The sequence below is a fragment of the Saimiri boliviensis genome, chromosome 1, assembly GCF_048565385.1.
Source record: "Saimiri boliviensis isolate mSaiBol1 chromosome 1, mSaiBol1.pri, whole genome shotgun sequence".
Taxonomy (NCBI): Eukaryota; Metazoa; Chordata; class Mammalia; order Primates; family Cebidae; genus Saimiri; species Saimiri boliviensis.
The window spans coordinates 160,687,454-160,709,808 of NC_133449.1; positions in this window are offsets into that span (position 1 = coordinate 160,687,454).

Consider the following 22,355-nt stretch of genomic DNA (forward strand, 5'->3'; position numbering starts at 1 on the left):
TAATGGTGACATGGAGGCTGGGCAACCAAGAAAATGACAAATGTCCACACAGCAGTCATCTTCTGACAATTTGTAGGCCCCAGACTAAAAGAATTGAAGAATAAAAGGCCGGGCATGGTGGCTCAAGCCTGTAATCCCAGCACTTTGGGAGGCCGAGGTGGGTGGATCACGAGGTAAAGAGATCGAGACCATCCTGATCAACATGGTGAAACCTCGTCTCTACTAAAAATACAAAAAATTAGCTGGGCATGGTGGCACGTGCCTGTAATCCCAGCTACTCAGGAGGCTGAGGCAGGAGAATTGCCTGAACCCAGGAGGCAGAGGTTGCGGTGAGCCGAGATCGCGCCATTGCACTCCAGCCTGGGTAACAATAGCGAAACTCCGTCTCAAAAAAAAAAAAAAGAAAGAAAAAAAAAAAAAAAGAATTGAAGAATATAATCTGTATAAAGTACTTAGTACAGCAATTGAGCTGAACTCTCAAAACCTGGAGAGGTGGGTGTTATATTTGTTTCTCAACCTTTTATAATTTTAGGTAATCAAATAACTTCTTTTTTTTTTTTTTTTTTTTTTTTTTTTTTTGAGATGGAGTTTCACTCTTGTTGCGCAGGCTGGAGTACAATGGTGCAATCTCAGCTGACCACAACCTTTGCCTCCTGAGTTCAAGCAATTCTCCTGCCTCAGCCTACCGAGGAGTAGCTGGGATTACAGGCATGCACCACCATGCCTGGCTAATTTTGTATTTTAAATAGAGACAGAGTTTCACCGTGTTGGTCAGACTGGTCTCAAACTCTCAACCTCAGGTGATCTGCCCACCTGGCTTTCCAAAGTGCTGGGATTACAGGTGGAAGCCACTGCACCTGGCCTCAGAGAACTTCTTTATATCACTAATACTTTCCTCCCATACCTTTTCTTTATCATTAGAATCACTTGCAGTTACAGAGGTAAGCAAAGGAAGGCTAAGAAGAAAGAGATAAGTTGTGCCAAATGTGTACTTAGCACCACAATATGTGCAATGCTATGGGTCAAGTAAATCTATTTTTCTGATAAATCTTTTCCCCCAAGTATGCCCTACCTATTTGCATTCTGATAAATTTTTTGAAAGTTGCCTACCTCTTTAAGAGTCTCAGTCTTGGCTGGGCGTGGTGGCTTATGCCTGTAATCCTAGCACTTTGGGTGGCCGAGGCGGGTGGATCACGAGGTCAAGAGATCGAGACCATCCTGGTCAACATAGTGAAACCCCATCTCTACTAAAAATACAAAAAATTAGCTGGGCATGGTGGCACATGCCTGTAATCCCAGCTACTCAGGAGGCTGAGGCAGGAGAATTGCCTGAACCCAGGAAGCAGAGGTTGCCATTGTACTCCAGCCTGGGTAACAAGAGCGAAACTCCATCTCAAAAAAAAAAAAAAGAGTCTCAGTCTTGAGATCAGGTCTAATTTTTGTTTCTTTTCTTTTTTTTTTTTTTTTTTGATCATGTCTAATTTTTTATTCTACTTTGTGAAATCTACCACTCTTTCCATAAAAATAATGAAAATAGGTGCTATTTATTGAGTGCCTAATACATGTCAGTAGTGTTTCATAGATTATTTCTAATCCTGATAATCATCCTATATGATAGATATTATTTGCATTTTACAGATTACAAAAGATTACAGAAAGATTACACCAGGCAGGGGCGAGGTGGCTCATGCCTATAATCCTAACATTTTGGGTGGCCGAGGCAGGTAGATCACCTGAGGTCGGGAGATCAAGACCAGCCTGACCAAAATGGAGGAACCCTGGCTTTATTAAAATACAAAATCAGACAGGCATGATGGTGCGTGCCTGTGATCCCAGCTACTTGGGAAGGCTGAGGCAGGAGAATTGCTTGAACCCAGGAGGCAGAGGTTGAGGTGAGCCGAGATTGCACCATTGCACTCCAGCTTGGGCAACAAGAACAAAACTCTGTCTCAAAAAAAAAAAAAAAAAAAGATTAAGTAACTTGTCCAAGATTACGTAGCTCATAAGTGACTGAAATTTGAAGTCAAGTCTACTACTGTACCACAGTGTCTCTTGTGTGGTTGCTTTCTGCAAAGATCCCTATAACTATGTCAAAACTACATTCACCTAAGTCTAGAACATAAGTTTTGAGAATTATTTCTTCTGAGATACCATTTTTTTTTTTTTGAAATGGAGTCTCTCACTCCATTGCCCAAGCTGGAGTGCAGTGGCACGATCTCAGCTCACTCCAATCTCCACCTCCTGTATTCAAGCAATTCTCCTGTCTCAGCCTCCCTAGTAGCTGAGATTACAGGTGTGCAACACCACACCTGGCTAATTTTAATATTTTTAGTAGAGATGGGTTTTCACCATGTTGGCCAGGCTAGTCTCGAACTCCTGACCTCAGGTGATCCACCTGCCTCAGCCTCCCAAAGTGCTGGGATTACAGACATGAGCCACCATGCCTTGCCCTGAGATATCCATTTGTAAGAAAGGCAAGTCAAGAAATTGGTTTCTATGTTTTTAGCATAATTAAACATTTATTACATAATAGACTAATAGTCTCATTACTAATGTATAACAATTTTTATAACAAGAGTGTCTGCTGTATTGAGCCTATATTATAAGCTAGGCATTTTGCTAGATGATCTTTTTTTTTTTTTAAAGATGGGGTTTCACCATGTTTGTCAGGCTGGTCTTGAACTCCCAACCTCAGGTGATCCACCCGCCTTGGCCTCCGAAGGGTTTAGATTACAGGCGTGAGCCACCACACCTTGCCGCTAGATGATCTTAAAAGACAAGCATTACCATCTTCTTTTTACAAATGAGAAATCTGAAATTTTGAGAGATTCAGAAACACACACAGGCCTCACTGCTAGGAAGTAGCCCACCTGGGACTAGAACCTCAGCAGTATGACTTCAAAGCCTGCATTTCTTCCAGCATGTCATACTCTCTCTGGGCCTATTTTACAATTTGATTGTTTGCTTTTGAGACAGAGTCTCTCTCTGTCACCCAGGCTGGAATGCAGTGGCATGATGTTGGCTCACTCAGCTTCTGCCTCCTGGGCTCAGGCTCAGGGGATTCTCGTGCCTCAGCCTCCAGAGTAGCTGGGATTGCAAGCATGCACCACCATGCCCAGCTAATTTTGTATTTTCAGTAGAGACAGGGTTTCACCATATTGACCAGGCTGGTCTCAAGCTCCTGACTTCAGGTGATCTGCACACTTCAGCCTCCCAAAGTGCTGGGATTACACGCATGAGTCACCACGCCCAGCTCTGTTTTATAGTTTGTATTGAAAACCACCACTTAGCCAGGCACCAACATGGCCAGCTAGTTTTTTTGGTTTTTGTTTGTTTGTTTGGTGGGGGTTCACCTTGTTACCTTGTTGCCCAGGCTAGTCTCAAACTCTCTTGAGTTCAAGTGATCTGCCTAGCTACTTAGGAGGCTGAGGCAGGAGGATCGCTTGAGCTCAGGGTGGGGGCAAACGCTGCAGTGAGCCAAGACTGTGCCACTGCACTCCAGCCTGGGCGACAGAGCAAGACCCTGTCTAAAAAAAAAATCCTTTTGTTGCAGTGACAGGAATCCAACTCATCCAAAAACTCCAATGTCCAATAGAAGAAAAGACCATCTCTCCCTTTGTGTCTCTTCAAGAGAGGAAGCCCCTTGAAGAAGCTCTCCAGCAGACCTTTCCTCATGTCTCATTGCTTAGAATAGTATCCCCTGTGCATTACCTAAACCAATCACACGCCAAGATGGATGAAGACCCAACATTGGGTCAGTTCCCTGAGCACAGAATCATGTGGGCTTAACAAAACTGGGGTCTTGTTGGGAAAGAGAAAAGAAAAAGAGGAATGCTCTTAGGTAGGCAGCCAACAGTGTCTGCTACAAGAGGGGTTTGGCAACTCTACAGGGAAATTGGGGACCAAAGATAAGGTGACCTTGCCTACTGAGTCTGTAAAAAAACAATTCTTAGCAGGAAAATGAAAAGTTATACCAGACAGAAAGTACAGAAAAGGCATAACAATATGAAACTACCTCGTGTCTTCCAGAAACTGCAGGAACTTCATTGTAAGTGGATTGAATGATCTGCATGGATTGTTCAGAGACAGACAAGACTAGAGGTGGGCCGGGCGTGGTGGCTCGCGCCTGTAACCCTAGCACTTTGGGAGGCCGAGGTGGGTGGATCACCTGAGGTCAGGAGTTCAAGACCAGCCTGACCTTCATGGTGAAAACTCATCTTTAAAAAAAAAAAAAAAAAAAACACTAGAGGCATAAGCAGGCACCAGATCATGGAGGGCATGGGTGCCATGCTAAAGAATTTAAATGTAATCTATAGGCAATGGGGGTGCCATTGAAGAATGAGGACAGCATAATATTATTTAATTGTAGAAAGATCAGCTGTCTAGAGAGTGGAAAATGGATCCCAGAAGACAGAAGCTTGAGGTGAGAAATCATTTAGGAAATTGCAGTATTCAGCCAAGGGAGAGACAAGGCCTCAGATTAAAGCTGCAGCGATAGTGAGGTAGAAGAGGAGAAAGTAACACTGAAACTTTGATGGAGTATCTGTAGAATTTGGTTACTTATGAGAGATAAGGGGATGAGTACCTGGGCTGACTCTGGGATTTCTGTCTTGGATAGTCAGGTGGATGACGGATGAGATAAATTTTGGGCTAGCTGATACCTGTGCTATGTAAGTGAAGGTGTCAATGGGAAGATGAACGTAAGGTTCTGAGAGAGGGAAGTTTGGACTGGCAATAGAGACTAGTAGGCCTCTGGCATATCCATTGTACATGAAGCCATAAAATAAATGAGATCAATCTAGGGAAGCAGCAAATGCATGAGAAAAAGAGGGCTTGGCTGGGCGCGAGGGCTCACACCTATAATACCAGCACTTTGGGAGGCTGAGGCGGGTGGATCACGAGGTCAGGAGATCGAGACCATCCTGGTCAACATGGTGAAACCCCGTCTCTACTAAAAATACAAAAATTAGCTGGGCATGGTGGTGTATGCCTGTAATCCCAGCTACTCCAGAGGCTGAGGCAGGAGAATTGCCTGAACCCAGGAGGCGGAGGTTGCGGTGAGCCGAGATCACGCCACTGCACTCCAGCCCGGGTAACAAGAGCGAAACTCCGTCTCAAAAAAAACAAAACAAAAAAAAAGAAAAGAAAAGAAAAGAAAAGAAGAGGGCTAAGGTCAAAGAACTGGTGAACACAACCAAAGAGCAGGCAAAGAAAGGGGAGCCAGCAAATAATAAGATGGAGCAGGCACATAGACCTGCGAGGAGACACAGCCTTTGACAGACAATACCCTCCAGCTTCTGTGTTTCAGTCTGGTCCTATACCACCAAATAAAACTATAGCTTAAATTCTGGGTCAATATCCTTCCAAGTATTATCTGAATAGTTGTATTTGATTTCTATTCATTGGTCTCTAGATGAAAGTCTTCTCTGTTAGTGCACTTCTGCTAGAAACTGCATGAGAAAAAAGTCTAGGGAAAAGGAAACTCCCTTTCCTGAAACATGCATTCAGTTCCTTGGAATAGAGTCTCAAGGTCCTGTTGCTACAGATTTAATGATCTGCCATTGTGTGGGCAAGGGTATAAATAATTTGTAAGAGTGCAAGTTGATACAACCATTTTGACTCAGCTATTTCATCTCTATTAATTTATCCTGTCACACAAAGTATACAAAGATATTTGCATGTAGATGTTTATTGTGACTTAAAAAAACATACAAGTGAGCAGGGCGCAGTGGTTCACGCCTGTAATCCCAGCACTTTTGGAGGCCGAAGCGGGCAGATCACGTGGTCAAGAGATCAAGACCATCCTGGCCAAAAATGGTGAAACCTCGTATCTAAAAAAAAAAGAAACCAAGTGAAAAGTTAAAAATAGCCCACATAACTATCTACAGGAGACTACCTACAGGTTAAGAAATCCCAGTATGTTCATTCACACAATAGAATACTATACAGCCAATAAGAACAAGGTTAATCTATGAGTACTGACATGAAAGGATATCCATGCTGTAGGGATGATATATTGTTAAATTTAAAAAGTAGGTTGTAGGCCTCATATATATATATATATATATATATATATATATATATATGTAAATATATATGGTGCATATACAATCCACTGAATCATTCAACAGATATTATTGAAGCAGGCACTGTTCTGGGGATACATTAGTAAACAGGACAGAAAAAGCTCCTGTTGCCGGGCACGGTGGCTCAAGCCTGTAATCCCAGCACTTTGGGAGGCCGAGGCGGGTGGATCACGAGGTCAAGAGATCGAGACCATCCTGGTCAACATGGTGAAACCCTGTCTCTACTAAAAATACAAAAAATTAGCTGGGCAAAAAAAAAAAAAAAAGGAAAGAAAAGAAAAAGCTCCTGTCTAATTGAGCTAATGTTCTAGTGAAGGAGGTAAAATCAATAAAAGAGTAAACACACACACACACACACAATTTTAGATACTAATATATGCCATGAAGGAAAATAAAACAAGGCAAGAAGCTGAAGAATAACTGGGTATTAAGAGTGGTTATGGGTAAGAGGATATTTTAATTAATTTGGTCAAGAAAAGGGATCCTGACTGGGTGCAGTGGCTCAGGCCTGTAATCCTAGCACTCTGGGAAGCCCAGGTGGGTGGATCATGAGGTCAGGAGATCGAGACCATCCTGGCTAACATGGTAAAGCCCCGTCTCTACAAAAAATATGAAAAAATTAGCTGAGCATGGTGGTGCGTGCCTGTAGTCCCAGCTAATTGGAGTCTGAGGCAGGAGAATCACTTGAACCCAGGAGGCAGAGGTTACAGTAAGCCAAGATCCTGCCACTCCAGCCTGGGTGACAGAGAGAGACTCTGTCTCAAAAAAAAAAAAAAAGAAAAGAAAGAAAGAAAAAGTGTTTCTATGGAGAGAACATTTTAGCAGTCACCTGAATGAAATAAGGGAACATATTAGTGTTCTCCAGAGAAAAAAACTAACAGGGCGTGTATCCATACACACACATATAGATTGATTTTGGGGAATTGGCTAATGTGATTATGAGACTTAGAATGCTATGGTTTGGATACAGTTTATTTGTCCCTACCAAAACTCATGTTGAAATTTAATCCCAGCCAGGCACGGTGGCTCACGCCTGTAATCTCAACAGTTTGGGAGGTTGAGGTGGGTGGATCACCTGAGGTCAGGAGTTGGAGACCAGCCTGACCAACCTGGAGAAACCCTGTCTCTACTGAAAATACAAAATTAGCTAGGCATGGTGGCACATGCCTGTAATCCCAGCTACTCGGGAGGCTGAGGCAGGACAATCGCTTGAACCTGGGAGGAGGAGATTACAGTGAGCTGAGTTAGCCCTATTGAACTCCCCTTGGCAACAAGAGTGAAACTCTGTCTCAAAAAAAAAAAAAAAAAGAAAGAAAGAAAAGAAAAGAAAAAAAAAAGGGAGCTAGGTGTGGTGGCTCACGCCTATAATCCAAGCACTTTGGAGACCAAGGTGGGCAGATCACCTGAGGTCAGGAGTTCAAGACCAGTCTGACCAATGTGGTAAAAGCCCGTCTTAAAAAAGAAAGAAAGAAAGAAAGAAAGAAAGAAAGAAAGAAAGAAAGAAAGAAAGAAATTAATTTGATCTTCCATGTGGTGGTGTTGGGAGGTGCCTAATGAGACATGTGTGGGATATGGAGCCTTTACCTTCATGGTGTCTTGGTGCCATCCTCAAGATAGTGAATAAACTCTCTCTCTGGTGAGACTGGATTAGTTTTTGCAGTAACAGATTCCTGTGAGAGTAAGTTGTTAATAAAGCCAGGATGCCAGCTGAGTTTTCTCTCTTTACACACTTCCCCTTTGACCTTCTCTGCTAGATTATGATGCAGCACGGAAGCCCTTCCCGGAACTCAGAGCCGTGACTTCGAACTTCCAAGCCTGCAAAATTGTAGCTAAATAAATCTTTTTTTGTTTTGTTTTTTTGAGACAGAGTTTCACTCTTGTTGCCCAGGCTGGAGTGCAGTGGCATGATCTCAGCTCACCGCAACCTCCACCTCCTGGGTTCAAGCAATTCTCCTGCCTCAGCCTCCCAAGTAGCTGGGATTACAGGCATGTGCCACCATGCCCAGCTAATTTTTGTATTTTTAGTAGAGATGGGGTTTCACCATGTTGACCAGGATGGTCTCGATCTCTTGACCTCGTGATCCACCTGCCTCAGCCTCCCAAAGTGCTGGGATTATGGGCGTGAGCCACCGTGCCTGGCTGGTTTTGTTTTGTTTTAATAAAGTACCTGGTCTTGGCCGGGTGCAGTGGCTCATGCCTATAATCCCAGCACTTTGGGAGGCCGAGGTGGGAGTATCACCTGAGGTTGGGAGTTAGAGACAAGCCTGACCAACATGGAGAAACCCTGTCTCTACTAAAAATACAAAAAAATTAGCCAGGCGTGGTGGCACATGCCTGTTATCCCAGCTACTCAGGAGGCTGAGGCAAGATGATCACTTGAATCTGGGAGGCAGAGGTTGCAGTGAGCTGAGATCGTGCCATTGCACTGTAGTCGAGGCAACAAGAGCGAAACTCTGTCTCAAAAAAAAAAATAATAAATACATACATCCATAAACAAATAAATAACAAATTACCTAGTCTCAGGTATCCTTTTACAGCAACACATGGTAAGTGGACTAAGACACTTGGTAAGTCCGCAATCTGCAGTGTAGACCAGCAGGCGGGAGATTCAGGGAAGAGTTATAGTTTCAGTCCAAACACAATCAGTTTGGCAGAATTCCCTTTTCCTTGGAAGAGGTCAGCCTTTGTTCTCTTAAGGCCTTCAACTAATTGAATGAGGCCTACCCACATTATGGAGGGTAATCTGCTTTACTCAAAGTCCACTGATGTAAATGTTAATCTCATCCAAAAACACTTTCACAGAAACACCCAGAATAATGTTTGACCAAATATCTGTACACTGTGGCCCAGCCAAGTTTATATGTTAACCCTCAGAAGTCCATCACTTGTCAGCTTGATACCCAAATGCATCTCCTTAAACCATACGTAACTTCCAAATAAAGACAATAGCAAGTTTATACTTCCACCTGGTATTGCACAACTATTTCACATACAACTGAAAATGCATCAACCCTTTCCTCAGAAGAGAATGCAAAGTCCTTTGGTAATATTTACTTGTCTCCTTGATAGCCTGTAACTTAAATACTACCATGTGAAGCTTACAATATTTACATACTATGATACTGTCAATACATCCTATGTTACATAAGAGGATAAGAGAAAGAAGAAAGCAAACTACATATTATCTGGATATAAATATCAGTTTTTCCAGCATCACTGGTTGAAAAGACTTTCTTTTCCTCAATCGAATTGCATTGATACTTTGTTTGTAAATCAATTGACCATATAAGGGTGGTTCTGTTTCTGGACTCTCTATTCAGTTCAATGTATCAATTTATCCATTCTTATCCCAGTATTACACTAGCTTGATTACAGTAGTTTTATATAATAGGAAGTCTTGAAGTCAGGTATTGTAAGACTGCCAAGTTTGTTCTTATTTTTCAGGGTTGTTTGGCTATTTTAGATGTTTTGCACTTTCATATAATTTTAAAAATCAGCTTGTCAACTTCTCTCTCTCTCTCTCTCTCTCTGTTTTTTTTTTTTTTTTTTCCTTTTAGACAGGGTCTCACTCTGTCACCCAGGCTGAGTGCAGTGGAGAGATCACAGCTCACTGCAGCCTTGACCTCTTGGGCTCAAGCAATCCTCCCTCCTCAGCCTCCTAAGTAGCTAGGATTTCAGGCATGCACCACCATACCCAGCTAACATTTTTTGTAAAGACAGGGTCTTGCTATGTTGCCCAAGCTGGTCTCAAACTCCTGGGCTCAAGTAGTGCTCCTGTCTCAACCTCCCAAAGTGTTAGGATTATAGGCCTGTGCCTGGCGCAGGTGGTCAATGTCTATTTTTAAATAGCCTGTTGTGATTTTGATTAGGATTGAATTTAATCTGTGGGTCTATGGCCATACCACCCTGAACATGCCCAATCTCGTCTGAATTTAATCTGTGAATCAATGTGATGATAAGTGACAACTTAATATTTTTTGAGTCTTCCAATCCATAAATGTGAACTGTGTCCCCATTTATGTAGATCTTCTTCTTTTCTTTCTTTTTTTTTTTTTTTTTTTTTTTTTTTTTTTTTTGAGACGGAGTCTCGCTCTCTCGTCAGGCTGGAGTACAGCAGCCCAATCTCGGCTCACTACAACCTCCATCTCCCACGTTCAAGTGATTCTCCCGCCTCATCCTCCCAAGTAGCTGGGCACCTATTTTTTTTTTTTGTATTTTTAGTAAAGATGGGATTTCATTGTGTTGGCCAACTGGTCTCCATTTCTTGACCTCGTGATCCGCCCGCCTCCACCTCCCAAAGTGATGGGATTACAGGAATGAACCACCATTCCTGGCCAGGTCTTCTTTAATTTCTCACAGCAAAGTTTTGTAATTTAAAGTGTAGATGCCATACTCAACTTTTGTTGATATCCCAAATTTTATTTTGTCTGTAATCTCAGCTACTCAGGAGGCTGAGGCACGAGAATTGTTTGAACTTAGGAGGCAGAGGTTGCAGTAAGCTGAGGTTGTGCCACTGCATGGCAGCCTGGGTGACAGAAAGAGACTGTCTCAAAACAAAACAAAACTTGGCCCGGGGCTGTGGCTCACACCTATAAGTCCAGCAGTTGGAGAGGCTGAGGTGGGTCATTACCTGAGATGAGGAGTTCAAGATCTGCCTTGCAAACATGGTGAAATGCTGCCTCCACTAAAAATACAAAAATTAGGCTGGGCACAGTGGCTCACACCTGTAATCTCAGCAGTTTGGGAGGCCAAGGCAGGCAGGTCACAAGCTCAGGAGTTCGAGATCAGCCTGGACAATACGGTAAAACCAGGCCGGGCTTGGTGGCTCACTCCTGTAATCCCAGCACTTTGGGAGGCCGAAGTGGGCAGATCACGAGGTCAAGAGATCGAGACCATCCTGGCCAACATAGTGAAACCCTGTCTCCACTAAAATACAAAAATTAGCTGAGTTTGGTAGCACTCCCCTGTAGTCCAAGCTACTTGGGAGGCTGAGGTAGGAGAATTGCCTGAACCCAGGAGGTGGAGGTTGCAGTGAGCCGAGATGGCGCCACGGCACTCCAGCCTGGCGCCTTGCAACAAAATGAGACTCTGTTTCAAACAAAAAATATATGGTGAAACCCCATCTCTGCTAAAATATTTTAAAAATTAGCTGGGCATGGCGCGAGCCTGTAGTCCCAGCTACTCAGGAGGCTGAGGCAGGAGAATCGCTGGAACCTGGAAGGTGGAGGTCGCAGTGACCCACTATTGTGCCACTGCACAGAGCGAGACTCCGTCTCAAGAAAGAAAGAAAAAAAAAAGTAATGACAAACCGAAAGCGATAAACACCCAGATCCTAGTTTCTAAAATACTACCATTCTCCACTAAAAGGAACCAGGGATCCTGAAATGGTTGATTCCACTGCTAAGGAAGAGAAATTACAAAAAGAGCCTAAAACAATTTATGCCAAAAAGAAAGTGTTGGCTGGGTACGGTGGCTCAGGCCTGTAATCCCAGCACTTTGGGAGGCAAAGGCAGGTGGATCACCGGAGGCTGGGAGCTCGAGACCAGCCTGACCAACATGGAGAAACCCTGTCTCTAGTGCAAATACTAAATTAGCCTGGCATGGTGGCATATGCCTGTAATCCCAGTTACTCGGGAGGCTGAAGCAGGAGAATCGCTTGAACCTGGGAGGCAAAGTTTGCGGTAAGCCAAGATCATGCCATTGCACTCCAGCCTGGGCAACAAGAGTGAGAGAAATTCCATCTCAGAAATAAAAAAAGAAAGAAATAGAAAAAAAGGAAGTGTCAAAGAATCAAGGGGACATGTTAACAGAACACTGGAGCCTAAAGGATACAGGAGTCAGCTTGAAGGGACTTTTGCTGACCAAATCTAAGATAATTTAACCATCAAAATAAATGTTAACAGGTTATAACCCATTAAGAAAAATAATAACCTGTAAGTCCATATTGATATAAATAACTAAATGAATAAAGAAAGAAATGAAGAAAAATGTAAAATTCAACTAATAAATATAGAAGGAGTAGTATATTTAGAAAAACCTTAATAGATGCCACAGCAAAAGTTTAGTGTGGAACAGGATATTTATATAATCTGAAAATACCTTGCCATACATTCCTTATTAACAACAAAAGGGAAATGGTAACTTCGAAGTGAAATAACTTTGTGGACACCACCTTAACCAAATGATAAAAGCTAATGTTATCAATATTGAGATACGCTGGGCTGGCATAATGTAATTTTCTTTCTTTTTTTTTTTTTTTTTTTCAGGCTTCATGTTCTGCTTTTAATGATATTTCATACTGATGACCTTCTTGAGATTCTAGACTCTCTTTGGCTTTTGGTGACGCCACTCTGTCTTACCTTCACTTCTCTCTCCTGGTTACCCTTTCTCGGTCTCATTTTCAGGCTTGTCCTTCTCTGTCATCACTTACATGTTGGTCCTTAGCGCTCTTCTCTGCTTACAAAGTCTTTCTTTCTGAGGACTACTATTGGTGGTTTCCATGTCCATTGATAGACTGATGACCTTCAAATCTGTATTTCTTTCTTTTTTTTTTAATTGCATTTTAGGTTTTGGGGCATAATGTAATTTTCAATGCGATGCAAAGAAAAGGACACAATGTTATTTCAGAGTATTCCTGCCAAGAAGTATAACCTGAATCTCATCACGTACAAACGAAGTAAATGCAAGTTAAAGGACGTTTTACAGAAAAACTGGTTTGTAGTTTTCAAAACTGTCAAGGTGAAGAAACATAAAAGCTAAAAATTCCAGATTGAGGAAAATTAAGATGACAAGAAATTATACAATGCTTGATCCTGAATTGAATCCTGGACTGGGAAAAAAATATGAATCATTATTGAGACAATCAATGAAATCTGAATATGGACTACAGATTAGACAATAGTATTATATGAACATTAAATGTCTGATTTTGATAACTTACTACAGTTATAAAGAAAATGTTGGCTGGGCATGGTGGCTCACGCCTGTGATCCAAGCACTTTGGAGGCCAAGGCAGGTGGATCACCTGAGGTTGGGAGTTCAAGACCAGCCTAACCAACATGGTGAAACCCTGTCTTAAAAAATAAATAAATTGATTAATTAAAAAAAGAAAAAGAAAATGTTGAGATATTATTTTATAAAAAAAGAAAAAGAAGAGAAAAAAGAAAATGTAGTCTTGTTATTAGGAAATATACATTGAAGTATTTAATGAGTAAGTGACATGATTATATATATAATTAGAAGAAATACACACACACACACACACACACACACACACATACATACAAATAAAATTGGAAGTGGGGTGTAGAATGACCCGTAGTTCTTAGTAAGATAATGGTTCTGTTGGATTGACAGAGAAAGCTATAACCATTAGCCAGTGAATAAACTGGTCCTTGTCACACAATGGAAGAACAGCAAACTTGAAATTTCTTGTCCTGGCTCCTCCACTTACTATCTTTTGTAACTTTGGACAAGTTAACTAGCCTGCCTTGTACCTAGTTTCCTCACTTGTGTGAGGTGGGTACAAAAATCTGAGGTAATAATACCCACCACATAGGGTTTTTTGTTTGGTTCGTTTTTGTTTTTCTTTCTTTCTTTCTTTTTATTTTTTTTAACAGAGATGGGGTGTCACCGCATTGGCCAGGCTGGTCTCAAACTCCTGACCTCAGGTGATCCACCCATCTCGGCCTCCCAAAGTGCTGGGATTACAGGCATGAGCCACCGCGCCCGGCCCATTTTTCTTTTTGAGACGGAGTCTCGCTCTGTTACCCAGGCTAGAGTGCAGTGGCACAATCTTGGCTCACTGCAACCTCCGCCTCCAGGTTCAAGTGATTCTCCTGCCTCAGCCTCCGAAGTGGCTGGAATTACAGGCATCTGCCACTGTGGCCAGCTAATTTGTGTATTTTTAGCAGAGACAGTGTTTTTACCATGTTGACCAGGCTGTTCTTGAACTCCTGACCTCAGGTGATCCACTGGGATTACAGGCATGAGCCACCGTGCCTGACCTACACAGCGTTTTTTGAAGGTTTAATGAGTTTAAACTTCTTCCAAAACCATAGATAAAATACAGTTTCTGGGCTGAGCATGGTGGCACAGGCCGGTAATCCCAGCACTTTGGGAGGCTGAGGCAGGTAGATCACTTGAGGTCAGGAGTACGAGACCAGCCTGATTAACATCTCTAGTAGAGATGGGTGAAAACCCATCTCTACTAGATACAAAAAAAAACTAGCCAGGCGTGGAGGCACATGCCTGTAATCTGAGCTATCTGGGAGGCTGAGACAGGAAAATTGCTAATACCTGGGAGGCAGAGGTTGCAGTGAGCCAAGATCACGTCATTGCACTCCAGCCTGGGCAATAAGAGTGAAACTCTGACTCAAAAAAAAAAAAAAAAAAAAAAAAGCTGGGCGCACTGGCTCATCCCTGTAATCCCAGCACTTTTGGAGACCGAGGGGGGTGAATCACCTGAAGTCAGCAATTTGAGAGCAGCCTGGTCAATATGGTGAAATCCAGTCTCTTAAAAAAAAAAAAAAAAAAAAAGTTTCTGACATTATAAAGCTAAGACCAGATCTTGGAATCGGATGTCCTCACCAAGTCATGATGACAATGAAAGGCCCTATCTGATCAGTAATACAGTCTAGCTCTAGGCTGTAAACCTCCTAACACCCAGGGCTATCTCTTTTTTGTTCTTCATTGCAGTACTGGCACTTAGCACAGTGACTGGTCCAAAGTGGTATTTAATAAATAAGCCCAGTGCTTATAGTCTCAGAGACATGCCTCGTGGCTACCATTGCTGGTGGCCGCCTAAAAGGCTAGGAATATTTCAGTGTCTCTTGGTAGCCAGTATGCTTTTGTCATTCATAAATATATATTGTATGGTCTATAGTAGCACTGACCTGGGAATCTGGAAAACTGGCTCTACCATGATTTTTTTTTTTTTTTTTTTTTTTTTTTTTTTTTTTTTTGAGACGGAGTTTCGCTCTTGTTACCCAGGCTGGAGTGCAATGGCGCGATCTCAGCTCACCGCAACCTCCACCTCCTGGGTTCAGGCAATTCTCCTGCCTCAGCCTCCTGAGTAGCTGGGATTACAGGCACGCACCACCATGCCCAGCCAATTTTTTGTATTTTTAGTAGAGATGGGGTTTCACCATGTTGACCAGGATGGTCTCGATCTCTTGACCTCGTGATCCACCCGCCTCGGCCTCCCAAAGTGCTGGGATTACAGGCTTGAGCCACCGCGCCCGGCCTCTACCATGATTTTGACTTTGTCCTCCACTGTCTATGCCTGTCACTCATTATGCCATAAAATATTTACTAAATACTTATTACTCAGTGTGCTAATGCTGAGGACACAATGCAGATCTAACAGGACTTATTCTCTGCTGTCATGGCTCACCGGTCCACTGGGGAAATCGGTTTACAGCAATTGTAATACAGTGAGATGGCACTATACTGGAAGGAAGAATAGGATGCTTTGGGAGTACATAAAAGGCCCCGTTCTTATCCCGTATACATGATTTGATGTGCCCCAATATGGTTCTTTTCATTTACCTTGTTCTGAAAGCACCACAGTTCTGCTCAATCCCCTAACACTTGCCTAGCTCTTCAAATGCTATTTTGGCCTCCTTGACTGCACCCAGTTCCTGGGTATTTAACATTTGGCTGTCCAGATGAAGCTTTCTGGCTGTGCATGATGCTAGGCCAAGGAAAGCTGGCTAGAGTAACAATTACTGATCATATCCTCAAGATGGCAGCATTGTATATTCATTAAGATCATGATGTGTCATGGGTCCCCAAACACACCTTGCTGTGCTATACTATGGGATCTATTAAGATCTGGCTTGTTTTTTGTTTTTTGTTTTTGAGACGAAGTTTCGCTCTAGTTCCCCAGGCTGGAGTGCGATCTTGGCTCATTGCAACCTCCACCTCCCGGGTTCAAACAATTCTCCTGCCTCAGCCTCCCGAGTAGCTGGGATGACAGGCATGTGCCACCAAGCCTGGCTAATTTTGTATTTTTAATACAGACGGGATTTCTCCATGTTGGTCAGGCTGGTCTCGAACCCCCAACCTCAGGTGATCCACCTGCCTCGGCCTCCCAAAGTGTTGGGATTACAGGTGTGAGCCACCGTGCCAGGCGGCGGAGGATGTCTGTTTTTTTATCCTTCCTTAATCTTGAAGAGACAAGCAGTTTCCTTCCCAGGGTATTTTGCAGTCCTGAGATGCATGGACTGTAGAAATAAAAAAGCAGGTTCTTTGGAGTAAGAAAAATTTGAGTTCAAGTTCAAGATGCATCGCTGACTCATTTACTGCCTTTGGGCAAGTTAAGTAAGATTTCTGGACTTAAGTCGCCCTATCTAAAATTTAAAACAATGCAATTATTTTCCCAATAAATTTTTTATGACATAAGTTAACATAGGTAAGACTAATATTGTATAAAGCACTGTATAAATATTAAAGCAGTTTTAATATTTATAATATTTAATATTTGGGAAGCTGAGGCAGATGGATTGCTTGAGTCCAGGGATTTGAGACCAGCCTGGTCAACACGGTGAAACCCTGTCTGTCTCTACTAGAAATACAAAAATTAGCCAGGAGTGTTAGTGCATGCCTGTAATTCCAGCTATTCAGGAGGCTGAGGCATGAAAATTGCTTGAATCCAGGAGGCAGAGGGGGCTGCAGTGAGCCAAGATCCCACCACTGCACTCCAGCCTGGCTGACAGAGTGAGACTCTGTCTCAAAACAAAACAAAAGGCCAGGCTTGGTGGCTCACGCCTGTAAACCAAGCACTTTGGAGGCAAAGGCGGGCGGATTACCTGAGGTCGGGAGTTCAAGACCAGCCTGACCAACACGGTAAAACCCCATCTTTATTAAAACAACAACAACAACAACAAAAACTTTAAAGCAATTATTACCTATGCGTGGGAAAAATCAGTCAGGGTAGATGAAAACTCAAACTCAGTATCTTCACGTTGATTAAAAGAAAGGTTCTGGCTGGGCGTGGTGGCTCAAGCCTGTAATCCCAGCACTTTGGGAGGCCGAGGCGGGTGGATCACGAGGTCGAGAGATCGAGACCATCCTGGTCAACATGGTGAAACCCCGTCTCTACTAAAAATACAAAAAATTAGCTGGGCATGGTGGCACGTGCCTGTAATCCCAGCTACTCAGGAGGCTGAGGCAGGAGAATTGCCTGAACCTGGGAGGCGGAGGTTGCGGTGAGCCGAGATCACGCCATTGCACTCCAGCCTGGGTAACAAGAGCGAAACTCCGTCTCAAAAAAAAAAAAAAAAAAAAAAGGCCGGGCACGGTGGCTCAAGCCTGTAATCCCAGCACTTTGGGAGGCCGAGGCGGGTGGATCACGAGGTCAAGAGATCGAGACAATCCTGGTCAACTTGGTGAAACCCCGTCTCTACTAAAAATACAAAAAATTAGCTGGGCATGGTGGTGCGTGCCTGTAATCCCAGCTACTCAGGAGGCTGAGGCAGGAGAATTGCCTGAACCCGGGAGGCGGAGGTTGCGATGAGCCGAGATCGCGCCATTGCACTCCAGCCTGGGTAACAAGAGTGAAACTCTGTCTCAAAAAAAAAAAAAAAAAAGAAAAGAAATCTTCTACATGAAGATATCAGAAGTAGTAGTGTCATATTTGTTACACTTTATTTTTGGCTTTGGACAATAATTGTGAAATTTCTATTTCAGCTGAAAGCTTGTCTCCCTCCCCCAGGAAAAGGTTAGAGAAAGTCACCTTTGGCTTGAATTGCCTAATAATGACAGCAGCAGGGTATATTTCTAAGAGGTTTACGGCCTAAACAAAGTGCTCTCACATATCCTACATCAACTAGGGCAGAAGCTATAGCAATCAATGATACAGCGTAGGACCAAAAAAAAACATAGGCTAAGAAGGATGATGGAATTTGAAATTCTAATCATCAAAACATAACGTCCACACAGGTTAGAGCGGGCTAGAAGGTAAGTAGAATGTCTACCATTTGCCTGGCCTACAGAACACACACGAAGAAGCAAGATTTAGGATCTCAGATCAGGTTCGGAGTCTGACAGGAAGCAAGAAGGGTGTGGAAAGGCTGGTAGGTAGCTAAGGTTTAAATAGGTCGGTTAGCTTTAGAATCCGACCGGGAAAGGCAGAAGAAATAAGGACTGATGGGGCAGGATAAGCAGCATTGTCTAGAAAGGATGGCTGGCGGGGACAGGGAGACAGAGGTGAGTAACTGGGATCAGATAGCTGGACCAAGGAACCAGAGAGCACACCAGGAACTACTAGATTTGAGATTCAGACATGATGAAGATGAGTTCTGGCTCTCAAAACTGTGGGAGTTCAGGCACAGCTGGAAATCAGACCCTGACAGGACACCAAGAGGTGAATTGAGATTCACTGAGCTGCAGATACACTGGATAAACGAGCCAAGCGGGGAGGGGGATGATTTAAGTCCAATGTAGGCCTACTTAGGTAGTCCCTGCTACTTTACTCCCCATTCAGATCTAGAACAGGCAATAAGCTCAGGACAGGGCATATTCCCTGTGAAAGTTAACAGGCATACATCATAGAACAGTGGTGTAGAATGTAAGGAATTCTTCTCAAAAGCTGCTATTCTTGGGTAAGCGGCAGCTTCCTCACACATACGATGGATGCAACAATAGCTACTGTTACCTAACTCTTACACTGGCCAGGAAAAGCGCAAGTTAGTGCATCACAAAATACTCTATCAACTATACAGGGCCACACAAATACAAATTGACTTTTTATGCTTTATGGATTAGGGCCCTAAAACCCAGAGTTCTTTTTTTACCCAAAGTTCTTATTTTGCCTACTCAGGGCTCTGGCTTTGTTCACTGCAGAAAGTCTTTTTGCCATGGTGTTGGGCTTAGCCAGGATGAAATGGAGCAGTTAGCTCATTTTCTGAGATAAGTATCAGTGCTTCCTGGAATTAGCATGGAGAGTTAAGAGTTAACAGGATGTGTTTTTAGGACCAGCTCTCCTCAGGAATGGCAACTCAAGCATCTTCCAAATTTAGTCTCACAAAGGAGAGTTAGATTACTATAGTGAGTAATAATGAGTCACGAGGAGCACAGTTTCATGTCCTTGCTAATGAACAATGCAGAGGAAGAGAACAGGGGCTGAGAAAAGAAAGGGACATAGAATCGCAGAAACTCCAAAATACTGTAAAATCCTTCCAAGTAAAATAGCTATCACAAATATTTCAAAATGCCACATATGACAGCACATTTCCAGGAATTAATGGTGGTTGTGATTAAAATAGAAAATTTAAAACACAATTTGATTATCTAAATATTGCCAGGACAGACTGAATAGAATAAGATAATGGGAGTGGGATAGGAAACGCAGGTGAAATGCAGCATTTAGTCTTTTTTTGTGCTTCTCAAGTCTTGGCCTTATCAGTAACGTTTTCCATGAGTAGCTGGAACATTGATGACTTGAATTTCCTCCCTGTCAGGACGTATCTCTGGCACTGTATATATTACACTGCAAAGTGTTCGTTGCAGACAAATGAGTTAAAGCCTCAGGCATTATTTCACAGTAACTTCTTGCCAAGAATAAGACTATATTGAAGAGTAAAAGTCATTTTGTGTTTTCCCTTTATGAAAATCTATGCAAGGACTTTTCAGACTAAAAGAGATTTACAGAGGTCATGTAAGTAACGCCCCTCCCCCACCCTCAGGGAAAGCTGTACTGAAAACTAAGGTATAATTATTGCCTTTCTTAAATATTTTAGAAAGAAAGCTACTTCCCAATCCCTTGTTCTCCTTCTCCTTCTTCCTTTTTAATAGATATGGGATCTCACTAAGTTGTCCAGGCCCATCTCAAACTCCTGAGCTCTAGCAATCCTCCTACCCTGTCCTCCCAAAGTGCTAGGATTACAGGCCTGAGCCACCTTGCCCAGCCTCTAATTTCTTCTAATTTGGGAGTATCTTCTAATTTCTTTCTTTTTTATTAAATAGAAATAGAGACGGGGTTTCACCATGTTGGCCAGGCAGATCTCGAACTCCTGATCTCAAGTGATCCACCCACCTCAGCCTCCCAAAGGGCTGGGCATGAGCCACCTTGCCTGGTCTCTTTTTTTTTTTTTTTTGAGATGGAATCTCACTCTGTTGCTCAGGCTGGAGTGCACTGGCACGATCTTGGCTCACTGCAACCTCTACCTCCCAGGTTCAAGCAATTCTCCTGCCTCAGTCTCCCGAGTAGCTGGGATTACAGGTGCACACCACCACCCCAGCTAATTTTCACATTTTTAGTAGAGACAGGGTTTCGTTATATTGGCCAGGCTGGTCTGGAATTCCTGACCTCGTGATCCGCCTGCCCCAGCCTCCCCAAGTGCTGGGATTACAGGCGTAAGCCACCGCGCCCGGCCTGAGTATCTTCTAATTTCTAACTACCTACCAATTGCTATATTTCACAGTTAGAGAATCTGATTTTCCTAACATTTAAGTATTAAAGAGCACAAGTCAAGATCTGCCTGTAAGAATTTTACATTTTATCTGAACCGTAAGAAGCTGTAAAAGAAAAAGAGTAGGTTAGTTTCTTCCTTCTACTTCAAAATATAGCAGTCATTTTCGGTAAATAGCACAGTTTTATTTTTATTTGTATTTTTAATTTCTTTGAAAGTACAGATAGGGTTTTACCATATTGCCCAGGCTGGTCTCAAACTACTGAGCTCAAGTCATCCGCCTGGGAATACAGACATGGGCCACCGCACCCAGCCAATAGCAAATTATTTTCAAAGCAATCCTAAAATCTGACTTCTTTTTTAAAAGATTACAACACTGAAGGCCAGGAAAATATTTAAGGTAGAGTGACAAATAAATTTAGGTTTTCTGATGAAGGTCAGGATAACATTTTCTTTTCTTTTCTTTTTTCTTTTTTCTTTTTTTTTTGAGTTGGGGTTTCACTATGTTGGCCAGGCTGGTCTCAAAACTCCTGACCTCAGGTGACCTGCCCACCTCAGCCTCCCAAAGTGCTTGGATTACAGGTGTGAGCCACCACGCCCGGCATCATTTTCTTACATCATTTAACCTGTCCTTTAAATATGCAACTAAAAGGAAAATTTGGTTTCTCTCTCTTTTTTTTTTTTTTTTTGAGATGGCGCTTCACTCTGTTGCCCAGGCTGCAATGCAGTGGTGTGATTTCAACTCACAACCTCTGCTTCCCAAGTTCAGGCAATTCTCCTGCCCAGCCTCCTGAGTAGCTGGGACTACAGGCATGCACCACCATGCCAGGCTAATTTTTGTATTTTCAGTAGAGACAGGGTTTCACTATGTTGGCCAGGCTGGTCTCGTTCTCCTGACCTCGTGATCTGCCCGCCTTGGTCTCCCAAAGTGCTGGGATTACAGGTGTGAGCCACTGTGCCTGGCCCCCGTTTGGTTTCTCTTCTTCCACTCCAAACTAGCTTTTTTTTTTTTCTTTTTTCCTTTCTTTTTTTTTTTTTTTTTTTTTTTTGAGACGGAGTTTCGCTCATGTTACCCAGGCTAGAGTGCAATGGCGCGATCTTAGCTCACTGCAACCTCTGCCTCCTGGGTTCAGGCAATTCTCCTGCCTCAGCCTCCTGAGTAGCTGGGATTACAGGCACGCGCCACCATGCCCAGCTAATTTTTTGTATTTTTAGTAGAGACGGGGTTTCATCATATTGACTAAGATGGTCTCAATCTCTTGACCTAGTGATCCACCCGCCTCAGCCTCCCAAAGTGCTGGGATTACAGGTGTGAGCCACTGTGCCCGGCCCCTTTTTTCCATTTTTTAAAGGAAGTCCACCTGTAGATAGTTTTGTTTTTTTTTTTTCTTTTTTTCTTTTCCAAACTCGTTTTTAAGAATTAAATAGCCAGCCAGGTGTGGTGGTTCATGCCTGTAATCCCAGCACTTTGGAAGGCTGAGGTGGGCAGATCATCTGAGGTCAGGAGTTCGAGACCAGCCTGGCCAACATGGAGAAACCCCCATCTCTACTAAAATTACAAAAATCAGCCAGGTGTGGTGGCACAAAGCTGCAATCCCACCTGTAAAGTCTGACCGTGCCATGGACAACATGGCCACCCCCACAAACCACATGTACACCTCTGGAGGGCTTTCCAGAATTAGAAAACCTGAAATGGCTGTAAGATCATGAAAAGAGGAAGAAATGATCAAACCCTGGAGCGCCTACGTAACTCTGAGACATTCTCTATTGTTTCTTATTCTGGCCCCAATTGACAAGGCCATTGGACTTTGTAACTGACCTTGGCCAACCTTGTGACACCACATCCTACAACCCC